This window comes from Acinonyx jubatus, chromosome D2, assembly GCF_027475565.1.
Source record: "Acinonyx jubatus isolate Ajub_Pintada_27869175 chromosome D2, VMU_Ajub_asm_v1.0, whole genome shotgun sequence".
NCBI classification, from domain to species: Eukaryota; Metazoa; Chordata; class Mammalia; order Carnivora; family Felidae; genus Acinonyx; species Acinonyx jubatus.
The window spans coordinates 83,076,201-83,088,700 of NC_069393.1; the positions used below are offsets into that span (position 1 = coordinate 83,076,201).

Here is a 12,500-nt window from a genome sequence, read left to right on the forward strand (position 1 = left end):
TTTACTAACAGGATACCCAGACCCTGCCCCAACAGACTGCGAGCCTTCAGTGTGCCTGAATGAACACAGGTTGTAATGTGTAAAAATTAAATAAAGTAAAATTAAATTGCTCAATACAAAGACATCCCTCTAGAGGGTGTTAGTGATTTCAGTGACAAAGTGCTATTTGCTGACAAGTAGTTTACACATTAACCAGCTGAATCCAAGGGGGAAAAATGCCAATAGCAATTATATCACCTTGAGGTTATTAAATGTCCCACTGATAAGTAACTAGGTGAACTTGACCAGGTGATAAACACTGCTGTGAGCAAATGATCGCACAGTGAAGAATGTTTCTCTGTCCTGCTGTTTCTCCAGATAGCTTTTCTCTCAAAAATGACTGTATAAAAAGTTGCATTAAAAATGTGTGGCCGCGGAGGACAAAACTGGTGCTCAACGCCCCCCCCCACCCCAAACCTCAGCCCCCCCAGGTGCTGCCATCACTCCACCTCGAGACCGTCGCGCATGGTCTGCACACGCCTGTTTTCTCTCCCTTTTTTGGGCTTTAAAATGATGCCAGTTCCTCTACTTCATCATCAACCGTCTCCTCCGAGCGCATTTCATCTATAAGAAATTCAGATGCTCGGGAAATTAAAATTTCAAAGATCTGCTGCAAAAAAAAAATCAATGGGGCGAGATCAATGCTCATAGAAATTTCATGAACTTTGAACTGATCCGGGATGATGATGAGAGAGGCCTGGAGTTTCAGGCGGCTGACGGCTCCGCGTGCGGATGAAAAGCGGCCCGCGCGGCGGAGAGGAGGGCCACGGTTTAGATGGGTTTTCGCTTTCATATTTTGTCCGACAAAAAAATTAATTTTTAGTCTATTTCAGTAACAAGCAAAAATAGAAGAAAAAAAAAAAGCCTGCCTTCCCGACAGGACGTGCGAGACCCCCACTTCTTAAGAGCACCTAATGCTTTGCACATTAACGCGGCCACGAAATGAAATCGGTTCCCTTTGCAGCCGATTGCAGGTGCAAATTAATATTGTAAAATGAAGATCAATACACGGACAGGGCCAAATCAATACTGGCTAAATTATTGCTGCATTTTCCTCCTCATTCAAGATGAGTTGTGTTTTCCTCTCAAAGTCAATACTTTGCAGCTTTTCTCATTAATTTCTCAATAAATTTGGCAATGAATTTCAATCACAGAACTCGGCAGGGTGAGCCAGGCACCGTGGCGTGCACGGAAACACAAAGGCCACGGCGGTTCTGCGTCACGCACCAGAGGCCTGGGCCCCAGGAGCCCCCACCCGGCCCGGCCCCCCGGGTGGGCACCAACGGGAAGGCCTCGGGTCACCCTTTGCGGACGCCGAGCGGCTGACCCCAGGCTGCCCTCACCCAACTGACCTGGCCCTTCCGGCCCCTCCCCCCCCCCCCCCCCGCCACGGGTCCCCGCCACCAGCAGGGGGATCAACCCCACCCCGGCCCGCCTCTGGTCCACGTGTGGCTGCCGCCACGGAAGCCCCTCCGACCCGCCAGCCGAAGGGTATTTTCTGAAAGCAAGACTTCCGAGGATGGGAAAAATGCCACGCTTGACTTCTAATTGGAAGTCAGGTGCCTCCCCCGTTCGCATGGGGAATATTGTTCTGGTTTTCACACACGCAGCCCAGCCCGGCCTGTGCACAGGGACCCGCTTCCATTCACCACCGCCTGGCAGCGGATGACAGCATTGTGATGTGACACCAAATGCAGAAAAGGGGACAGCTCATCTTCCTTGTTACCAAAATAATACCCTTGCTGACAACTACTGGATTGCATTCAAACAATTCTGTTTACATACCTCAAAGAATACGCCGGATTACAGCTTTCACGGCATGGCGAAACTACACCTGCCGAGCCCAGCCCGGCAGCTAAGGAAAACCAAGGCACCTGCGTATCGGCCGCCCTCACTTCTTGGACGGCTCCGTCTCCAGGGACGGGGAGCCCGGAGACAGACTCCCCACGGTGGCGGCTCCGGGGTGGGCGAGGGGCCCTGGCCGTCCCGCGCCCCCCACCAAGCCTGTCCCGACAGACGTGAGCTCCCTCTACGTATAAAGAGCCTCCAAACAAGAGGAGAGGCCGGCCACTGAGACCGCGCTCTGTGCACGAGAGGTCTCGCGCTAGCCGTCATCCTTTCCCCGAGAAAGAAAAGTCAAGCGTCCTGGTGTTGCTAAACCTCTTAGAGATGGTCTTTCAAGGAAAGGTCTTAAAACCCAAACAGGCAACATAACGCTCTGTGGAGAACCATCCCGGCAATGGATTTGCACACTCTAAACCAGCGTAAAATCTCTGTTCAGACAGAAGCTGAAGAATGAGCTCTGAAAGTAATACCCGCCCCCCCCCCAACTCCCAAGGCTGGGGGTGTTCCTGCTGCGGAAAGACCCCCGCCCCCGTGCCGCCGAAGCCAGCCAGCCCCCGCCCCACCCCCACCGCGGGCCCACACTCCCAGCCGTCCACTCACTCGCTCGGGGCCCACCCTCCTCCCCGAGGGTGGAGCCGCCACCCTGTGTCACGGCACCTACCCTGCCCCACGCGAGGTGCACAGCAGCAGGAGGGGTCGCCACATTTTTGATGGGGGGGGGGGGTGGGAGGCCAAGGTGAATGTGACACCATCCTCTGTCCACACAAACGTTTAGGTGAATGTGACACTGTCCCGTGTCCACCCCGAGGTTTCAGCACCTGTGACTACCCACGCGTCTGTGAGCTGGTGAACTGCACGGTCTTCAGCCGTGCAGAGGAACGAAGATCTGACGTGGGTACCGTGCGGCCGACGTGCCACCGAGTGAAAGACGCCAGTCACAAAGGGCCACGTGCTGCGTGATTCCATTTACGTGAAACGTCAGGAGCGAGCAAGTGCACAGGAGGGGATCTGGGTCCTGGGAGCTGGGGGCGCAGGGGGAGTCAAGGGACAGGAACGGAGAACGCCCAGGGACCGCTCACGGTCAGCGTTCCTTTCCGTGCAGTGAAAATGTTCTTGAATGAACAACGCTTGCGCAACTCTGTCCACAGACTAAAACCTACAAAGTATACGCTTTGGGTGAATTTTATGCTACATGAATTCCACCTGCATAAAAAACCAGATTTCAAGTGAAGGTAGCATCTCTAATCTGGAGTAGACTCTACACACCAGCTCCCCCTCCACTGAGGAAAACGCTCTTCCTGGTCGGAACGCCGTCTCGTGATAAGGACGCTGCTGGCACTTCTGTAAAGAAGAGAGGTCTACCCAGGGGTGAATGAGGCCGACCCCAGCTTTGGGGAAGGGGGGTCCACAGGGAAGGCCTCCCATTTACAGAGCATAACGGCTTCCCAACATCACTGCCCTTTGCAGTCTCCACTCGGGCGGCCCCCACTCCTGGTTTTCAGGCTGGGTGAGGAACAGGAATGTTCTAAGGCAGAGCCCTTAAGGACATCACCAAGATTAACGTAAATGCTAGGATCCCCCAACCACGGTCCTTGCACACAGGACTCTGAGTTACGTGCTCACATAAAATGGTTTTGCTTCCACACAAGATGTCCTGAAATCGCACAGTGTACTGGGATCAGAAGGCCCCTGTGGCCTCACGGGACCTCCCCGCCACCCCGCAGCCCTGCCTCCCACCCAGACTGGCTCACAGTTCACGCTCGGTCCACTCTCTTCTCCCTGCCTGGAAACTCCCCACCCCTGCTGCCCACGTCCAGGGGCGGCCTCCCCAGCCACCCCGCACCACCTCCCTCCTAGGAGACCCCCGGTGCCTCGGCTGTCCCTTCCTCACAGAACTTAGCAACTTTTAGCACTGTTTTATTCACTTCTTTTCCATATCCTGTTCCGTTCCCATAAGACTGTGAGTCAGCAAGACTATAAACGCGGCTCATGCATCAGACATCGGCCGAGTGCAGCCCAGAACCCGGCATCACGGCTCCTTCCTCCGCTGAGGAACCCACCGTCGAGGGCTGCCTCACCCCGAGCACCGGTGAGACCCAGACCCCTCCTTCTCCGAATCGCCTGCAGGGCCCCGCTGAGTACCTGGTGCGGGCGGGCATCGGGCAAACCCTGAGTGTTTTCCGACACCAGGCTAAATTCCAAATCGCGTGGACAGGGAGCTTCACTATCGCGTCTTTCCACACCATGCTCGTCTTTAACATCGTTCCTGGTAGTCGCGTGTTCCAAGGGCAGGGGACAGGTGCCGCGAGCCTCTGCAGAACTCTGGGCCGTGAGGGGCGGGGGCGCATGGGTGACGGGGGTGCGGGGCCCCAAGCACCCCAGCTGTTCTCCACGGCACCCTGACGAAGCTCCAGCGACCTGGGGTGCTGTCATGGGGACTGTGACAGTAGAGTGTCAGCATGAGCCCCTCCCCCCCCCCCAGGCAGGGAGCCGGGGGACACTGCACCGCCACACCTCGTTTTCGTGGTATTTAAACAAGTCAACTCTGACACGACCTCTGAATTTACAGGCTTTAGCCCAGGAACGTGCTGTCGTCCAATGCCAGCTACGTGGCAAAGCCGCGTCACGTAGCTCCTGCACCCACAAAACCGCTGTAGTGGCTGCAATCCCTTGGCCTGGGGCTCGTCCACCAGCCCAGCACCGAGGGGCCTAAAACTTTACATGGGATGTTTCTGTACCGGGGAGGGTTCGTTAGGAAAAGCACCAGTTGGTCTCCAACACCAGGGATGGACTGACTTTTGGGGGGAAAGCCTGTGGCTGCCTGCCAGTGCCGGGCGCCCAGATCCACAAGACCGGAGAGGGGTCCGACCCTGCAGGCCCCCAGCCCCCCACCCTCCGTCCAGTGTCCCTGGGGCTGCAATGAGGAGGGCGGAGGGGCACTGGGCAAGGGCCTTCTCCTCAGAGAATAAGGCGTGACAAGACAGAGAAGGAATCTGGCAGAATCCCCCGCATCTGGCCACCTCGGGGTCCTGACCTAGGTCCTCAAGGGTCATCCGACGCTCAGAGCGGGAGAGGACCCCGGCCCTGGGACCCACGCTCGGCAGCAGGGTTTCCGCGGGAGGGAGAGGTGAGGCAGGCCCGCCACACGAGGGCAGGGAAGGGGGAGTCTGCACAGGAGGAGGGACAGACAGACCCACCGCCAGGCTGCACCTTAAAGAAACTCCCTCTAAAGATGGTTTACACCAATGCTTAGCACGATCTGCAGTGGCCAATTGTCTCCACGGGAGTTTCTGTATTTAAAGTTTAACACGGTCTGTAATGAGCCTTCCAGAGCATACGTGCAACACCACATACACTCAGGTCCCTTGCGGGGCCAACTTACTCCGTATGCTCGTTAAGAGTATTTGAAACTTCTATTTTTTTGGCGGGGGGGGGGGGGGGCAGCAAATCGTCCGCGTCACTAATAGCTTTCCACTTTGTTCTTCTTTTATTGAAAAACCATTCTAAGAAAAGAATCACTCATTTTGCATTTTCTACAATGAATCAAAAAGGCCCAACTGATCTGAATGATCATTTCTTACAAGTACTTTTTCTCAGACTGAGCTTTTGGGATCCAAGCCAACACGGAACAAGTGTGTACGGACAGGTGCACAGACCTTCCCCGAACAAAGCCCAGGCTGCCCCGGAGCTCGCAGGGGCGTCCCCGTCCCAGCCTGTGCAGCATGCCACAGTGGACCGCACTCGCTGTCCAGGTCGAGCCTGGGCCCTGCACCGTGCCCTGCGTCCAGCCAAACAGACCTGGCGGGAGGAGGCCGTGGCATCCCTGCCGGGGCGCGGCGACGTGTAGTCCTGGCTTCTGTTCTTCCAGGATCACAGAGACCCCTAACCTAGTCCCCTTCTTTAGCGCTGAAAGCCCCACACGCTTCCGTCTAAGGTTCTCCATCGAAAGGTTGTTCCGACGCCTCCCTTGGTCTCCATCGCCGGACTCGTAGATTTTCGCCAGGGTGAGTTGCGTGATTTTATTTGTACGTTTGTTATCTCTGCTCTGCTGTGCACTTCAGCTGACTGTATTTCACGTTGTGCTTTCAAATGGTGGGTTCACCCGTTCCCCACCCCCGTGCCCTTTCCAAGCTGTTCTCAGAAACGCGCGAGGCATCCGTGCCAACCAGAGGCTCGGAACAGACCCCCCGCACGTGAGCCCATCCCCTTCTGTGACTCTCCCCGTGGCCCCCCGGGCGGGCAGGGAAGCCAGGGAGCCTGCCCGTGCCGGGGACTCAGCGGGCAGAGGGCCAGGCCCCCTCCCCCGCCCGTCCACGTCTCGACGACCACTGAGTGAAACCCGGATGACCCTTTTGTCCTTTGGGGAAGATAAATGGCTGTGTCCTCTCGGCTACATTTTGTCAGGTTTGGTGCCGGAGAGTCAATACCTTCACCTTGACATGGAAACTTCGTGATTTATCAGTTGGTTTCTCCTCCTGGGTTAGCGCGGCCCCGGGAAGCGCGGCCAATCGGGGCGCAGGGAGCGGACTTTGGTCACAGCCACTTGGAAAACAACCACAGCCCCTCTGATGACAGACAAATGTGTCTTGTTAGCAACTGCCCAAAAGCGCTTGACTTGTACTAATAACAAAAAGGCCATGCTGGTCACCGTGGGTCCAAAGACGAAGCACCCTGTCACCAGCCTGGTTGGGAAATTAGCAAATAATGTTCTTTTCCTTGATAAATGGGTGACAGCTCCCTCTCACCAATCATTTTTAACATTTTGATGCATGCCTACGATCCCACTGGAGGAGCAGAAAAGTTTACTGGCCCTCAATTTTCAGATGATGAATGGAAGTCTCTAAATGTGCGATTTCTGTATGAGGTATAGTTCATTTTAAGCAATTCTAGTAAATGGGTGTCACTGATTAGGACAAATAGTCTACTTGTGCAATAGCACAAGCGGTGTGTCTCATTCTCTGGGCCTCCTTCGAGACAGGAGGCAAGGGGACAGCGGTGACCCCGGGAGCCCTCCCAGCGCCAGGCCTGAGACGGGCATGTTGTGGATGTCCACACCGCCAGGGCCCAGGCAGCATGCCGGCAGGTTCACTGATGTCCACCTGGCCTAATGCTGAACCACACAGTGCAGAGGGCACCAGGTGGGTGCCCTCCCTTCCCCCCAGGCCCCGAGGAGTCCTGCCAACGACCCCAAAGACGACCAGCCAGCCCCAGGCACACACCGTCCCAGTCAGAGGGCAAAACTCTGCCCTCTAGGGGCGCCTGGGGGGGCTCAGCTCAGTCGGCCGAGCGTCCAACTTCAGCTCAGGTCATGATCTCGCGGTTTGTGAGTTCGAGCCCCCCCTGTCGGGCTCTGTGCCGGCAGCTCGGAGCCTGGAGCCTGCTTCGGATTCCGTGTCTCCCTCTCTGCCCGTCCCCCACTCGCACTCTGTCTCTCTCTCTCTCTCTCTCTCAGAAATAAACATTAAAAAGAAATCCGCCCTCTACCGCCAGTATGCAAACAAATGACAAGAGCCCAGGCGGGCTGCGTTGGGACAAGAAATGGCGGTGGGTGCAGGAGCTGTGCGCGAGGCAGACAGCTGTCCCGGCCCTCCGACTCCGGACAGGCCTGGACACGGCCTGAGCCGAAAACGCAGGCCCCACATCACAAACCTCACAGAAAAGCCAAGGCGTCTACCTGCCAGGGACCCTCCGACCGCCGGGTAGGAGCCGTGAACCCCGTCGTGGCCAACAGAGAGGAGCAGACAGGGAACAGCCAAGAGCCACGGGGCCTCGCTGGCCACAGCAGACGGTTCCATGGCTGGAAGCTTCCCCAAACTCCAGGGCCCATAATTACAATATTTGTTTCTCCACCAGGTCCACACATGTGGTTAAATATTTGTCATTGAAATAATCAGGTGGCTTCCATTGACGAGAAGCCATCAGCATCCAGTTTAGCACAGTGAAAACAGTATGATGGGGGAGGGGGGGGAACTAGGAATCATTTGTGCTGTGGGTACAAGTAATCTGTCTGAAGAGCGCCAGCCGGGGGGACGGCTGGTTGGGGCTGCCTGTGGTCGAAGGGCACTATTGACTCTACAGCGTGTCACTGTGCTGTTGACAGAATCACATCTGAATGCACACAAAAGATCTTTAAACCACTTCAGAAACATGAGTGCCTTTCAAGGGGTGACAGGAGGTGGGGGGTAAACGGTGGAAGTCTGCCGGAGGCCACAGAAGGCCCTGGGCACAGAAACAGTCACCCCACAGGGCCAGGACGGCACCTGAGGACAGGGCGGTCCCCGCCTTGACACGTCCCCCGTTTAAGGCACAATCTGACTTCAAACAAACGACAACATAAATACTGTATCGGAAAGAACACAAACTGTTAGCAATTACTGGCTGAGTAATGATTTCACAAGCCGGAAACTGAATGCACATCTTTGTGCAGAAAATAATCGTTTTCATGTCCCCGCCAAGTAAACGCACTGCAGACCTGAGCCTGGCCCACGCGTGCAGCGCTCCGGCTCCCGCCGCGGCCGCTCTGGACATGCCGTTAACTGCCAGGACCTTGATCCGTAACTGGCTTTGGCCTGTGGCACACAATATGTCGTCTCCCGGTAATTTGTGATAATTTCTGTAATCGAGCAAAAGAAATCTCTAAAATGAAGGTGGGTCAGCCAAACATTCAGGCGCAGGACGTCAACCCTAAGAGCCCCCCCCCCCCACCCCTACCCCCACCCCGGGACACCCGCGGGACGATGCTGGAAGGGGAGCCACGACGGACCAGCTTTGGTGTGTCTGTGCCCCAGGAAACCGTTTCGCCACGTGGACGCTTCGCGGCAACAGCAACAGTCACACTCGTGCAAGAACGCCTCACACGCGAAACGTGTCTGTGAAACGAGTTTTCGTTCTAACGTAATTTCAATTAGAAGCGTACAAATCCCAATTTGTCTCAATCAAGTAACACGGCAATGCCTACCTCCTAATTGAAAAATAATTTCCTATTGCTCTTAACAACTTGACGTGTTTCTCCCGGTGAAGTTACGAATGTGAAACCGTTTGGTCTGCCCATACCAGGAGTTTCTCAGGTAGGCTACCCCAGGACTAGTCTAATTACTATTAAACAAGCAAATGACACGCTATCAGACAAATATTAAAACAAGCATTGCGCTCAGTTATTAATTTGCACGATTCACTTTTAAATGCAGCAAATATCTCATTAATTTAATTTTAGGTGCCTACCCGTTTATATTGCATTTTACAGTCTAAAAGGCAATTTACTATTAACTGGCAATTACATACAGAGTGATTGTTAATTCTGCTCCTAAGTGCTAGCCGCTTGAAAATTGTTCTCTCTCTCTCATTTTTGACCTTCTTACAACAGGGGTGAGACGCACTGGGAATACAAAGGACCCGTGTGGAGGAGCCGGACAGGTCACTTGTGACTCCTTCTTTTAATTCACCATGCTAATCAAGTGAACTGCCACTACCTCCCAAGGTAATTCGGCCTTGATAGTGGTTCAAAGCAGCAGGCCAGAGGGCCCGGAAGGACGGACAGACGGACGGGCCCAGGGCAGGAGGAGCAGCAGAGAGCACCCACACCCACTCTGGGTTGACTGATCGGGTCTGGTTCTGAAAAAATCTGGTGTTTCTCAGATCACTGTAAACAGATCATTTAGGCCTTTTGCGTCTGGCGGGCGGGGCCCCTCCTCCTCGGGCAGGTTCATTATCCCCGGGGCCTGGCTGCCTCGGCCGGGAAGGTTCACCGTGAGGGTGTCCCGGCAGCCTCCGGGACTGACAGGAGCCAGATGCCCAGGGGACGGCGCCCTCCCTGCAGGGGCTGCGCGCCCGTGTCCCGACGTCCAGAAGGGCTGGCTCGATTTTCAGGGGGGAGAGTGCAATTCCCAGTGATTACTTCATTGTCCCCATCAATTTCAGGGCAATGCAAATCAGACAGAAGCTTCCAGGTCAGACAGGTTATGACCCCACCTTTCCTCTGCTCCCTGAGAGTGTACGGGGCCCCGTATCCCTTACACAGCGTTTGAAATGTATATTCCCGTTAATGATTGAGGCTGGGGGTGGGGGGGGGGGGGGGCAATAGATGAGCCTCCCGCTCGGAAAGCCTGAGCTCACTGAATGGCCTCATTGAAACGCCCATTCGTGGGAGAACTCTGCATGGGCAGAGGGGACCCTGAACCCGTGGCCCTAGAAGCCCAGTCAGCGTGGGGGTGGGGGACACGACGTCCACCCTGCAGAAATGGAAGACGGCACCAGGGACAGCGGGTGGCAGCCGGCACTCTTGGGGGATAACCCTGGAACAGCCCGGACCCGGGAGAGGAAGCCAAGGAAGGTGTTGTACACTGAGAGCCACCTCGGCACCCAGCCAGCCCCCCGCCCGGGCAACACTGCCACTAGGGGCCCTGCACACGTGACCCCTGCTGGCCAGTGACAGGCGGCCCCACCCCCACACAGTTTTCCCATCTTTCCTGTGCTGGTCTCCAAAGCTCAGCCCGGCCCCTCCTGCAGCCGGAGAGCAGAACCGGACCTTTCTGCCATCACGTCCTTCTCACAACGCCACTGAGCCGCCCACCCCCCACCCCCACCCCCACCCCCACCCAATCCTGCAGATGCGAAGGTCTGATCTATGACAGCAGCGCCTGAAGGCACCGCTGAGGCCTCGAACCAGGATGATGGGCAGACTAACTGCTGTGGGAGAGCCCGTCCTCCATGTCTGTGCAGATGGGCAGGTCGGGCTGGCCGCGTTCGGACACGCTCACGGCAGGGCCTTCCACCAGCCAGGACGCCCATGTCACGTGGCAGATACGTGAGCCCACACACAACACGGCTGGTGAGGAGACAGGAAATGTCTCCTCCTTGGACGAGCCGAGGCCCCTGACGGCGGTCACCCTAACCGTCCACAGACGGTGCCGCCTGTGAGAGCCCACCCGGGGCAGACGTGGCCCCTAAGTTCTCCCTGACCTACACAAAACCCACGGGGGCAGGCCGGCGAGAAAGCGGGACTCAGTGGGATCAGGAGGCACCGGGCCCAGGACCTCCGGCCAACACCAGGCAGAGGGGAGCTTGCACAGCATCAAGTTCACAGGCCAGAGACACACGGTACCCGTGAGATGTGAACACGGAGGGGCACAGAGGCCCCACTGGGTACTGGACGGAACTCTGGCCACACCGCCCAGGGACCTGGCACCTGGCTGGACCCACCACCCAGCACTCGTTGGAGACGCGTGGACACTCCCAAGAGGCCCCACGTTGCATAACCCCATTTTGCATGAGACACACGGGGGGCCTCACAGACTCGAGGAGCTGACCCTCTCCGTGTCTGGATCTCCCCGGGGAGCCAAAAGCGCCCAGACCCCAGCACAGGGCCCAGGACGCGCACCCATAGCTTTTCGCTACGTCCACTTCCCCCTTGTTCCTTGGCAGTTCTGGGCTCCTGGGAGAGTGTGCTGGTCCCACAGGAGGAACAGCCCTTAGCGTGGACACCTCCTCTCCCACCTTGACCGTGTGGCGGGGTGCTGGGACAGACAGCAGAGGAGGAAACGCCCCCCGATCGAGGACCCCAGGTATCGCTGGCAGCCAAGCTGTTAAGGGTCTGGACGCCTCTGGGGACGACAGTCACGGCTCTGAGAGGACCCAAGTCAGGCCCGCCCCTGAGGTGCTGTCGGGCCTATGGAAGCGGTGCTGGAAGAATCTTCAGCTTTCATCCCACACCCACTCAACCCTTCCTACAAGGGGGAGTGTGTAAGCTCTCCCTTACACGGGCAGCGTCCCTCCACCCACCCCCCCCGCCTGGTGGACAGAGAGGCCCACATCCCGGAGGGAGGGAGGCCACCCCGCTCGGGGGCATCCTGCAGCCAGTGACGGCGTGTTGTCAAGCCCGCGCCCAGCCCAGGCTCCCGGCACGGACCCCCCAGCCCCCCCACCACGCCACCACGTCAAGGCCACGGTAGGAATAGAACAAGCGCCCATCCCTGCCTCCTCACGGGGTTTCGGCAGGTGCTGCCCAGCGGTACAAACCCTTTTCAAACCTTACAACTTCTGCAGTTGGCTAGGAGGCCATCAAAACGCAAAGACACCTTGAGTTCATTTATGGCGTTTGTCAAGAGCAACCTCGGACACACGGTGTTAACTGAGCACCTGCGTGGGCAGAGCGTCGTATGAAACAACTCCGCGTAATCTCGGGGGCGACCCTGTCTGGTGACACAAGTTTGAGACCCTCCCGGAAAGAGGATCACAGCATAGGGCCTGGAGGAGACACCTGGCTTACCCCCGTTAACGGCGTGTGCGGCCTCGGGCACGTGACACGCGTGTAATCTCGGAGTCCCAACTTGTGCAAGTGAGCGGCAACGTCACCAGCAGCCACGCGGAGTGACAGCGCGGGCACACGGGTAGCCGCCCGATGCGGGCTGGAAGTGACTTGTCGCTGACGAGGCCACCGCCTTGCTTTACGGGCCAGAAGGCCAACGTGCACGGATGTGGGGAGGGGCCCGGACCACACGGCCTGAGGGGGCTGCACCCATCCACAGCTTCGCCAACTCAGACGAGGATGCGGAAACCGTGCGCCTGACTGGACCAGCCCTTGGGCCCGGGGGACTTGGCCTGTGCTCACGGGGGACCCG

The 12,500-nt window shown here is 57.1% G+C and overlaps 1 protein-coding gene across 12 annotated transcripts in view; it reads right to left on the reverse strand.

Annotated features, from left to right (window-relative positions):
• Positions 1-12,500, reverse strand: part of EBF3 (EBF transcription factor 3) — a 128,723-nt gene that overhangs the window by 18,078 nt on the left and 98,145 nt on the right. The window lies entirely within an intron of this gene.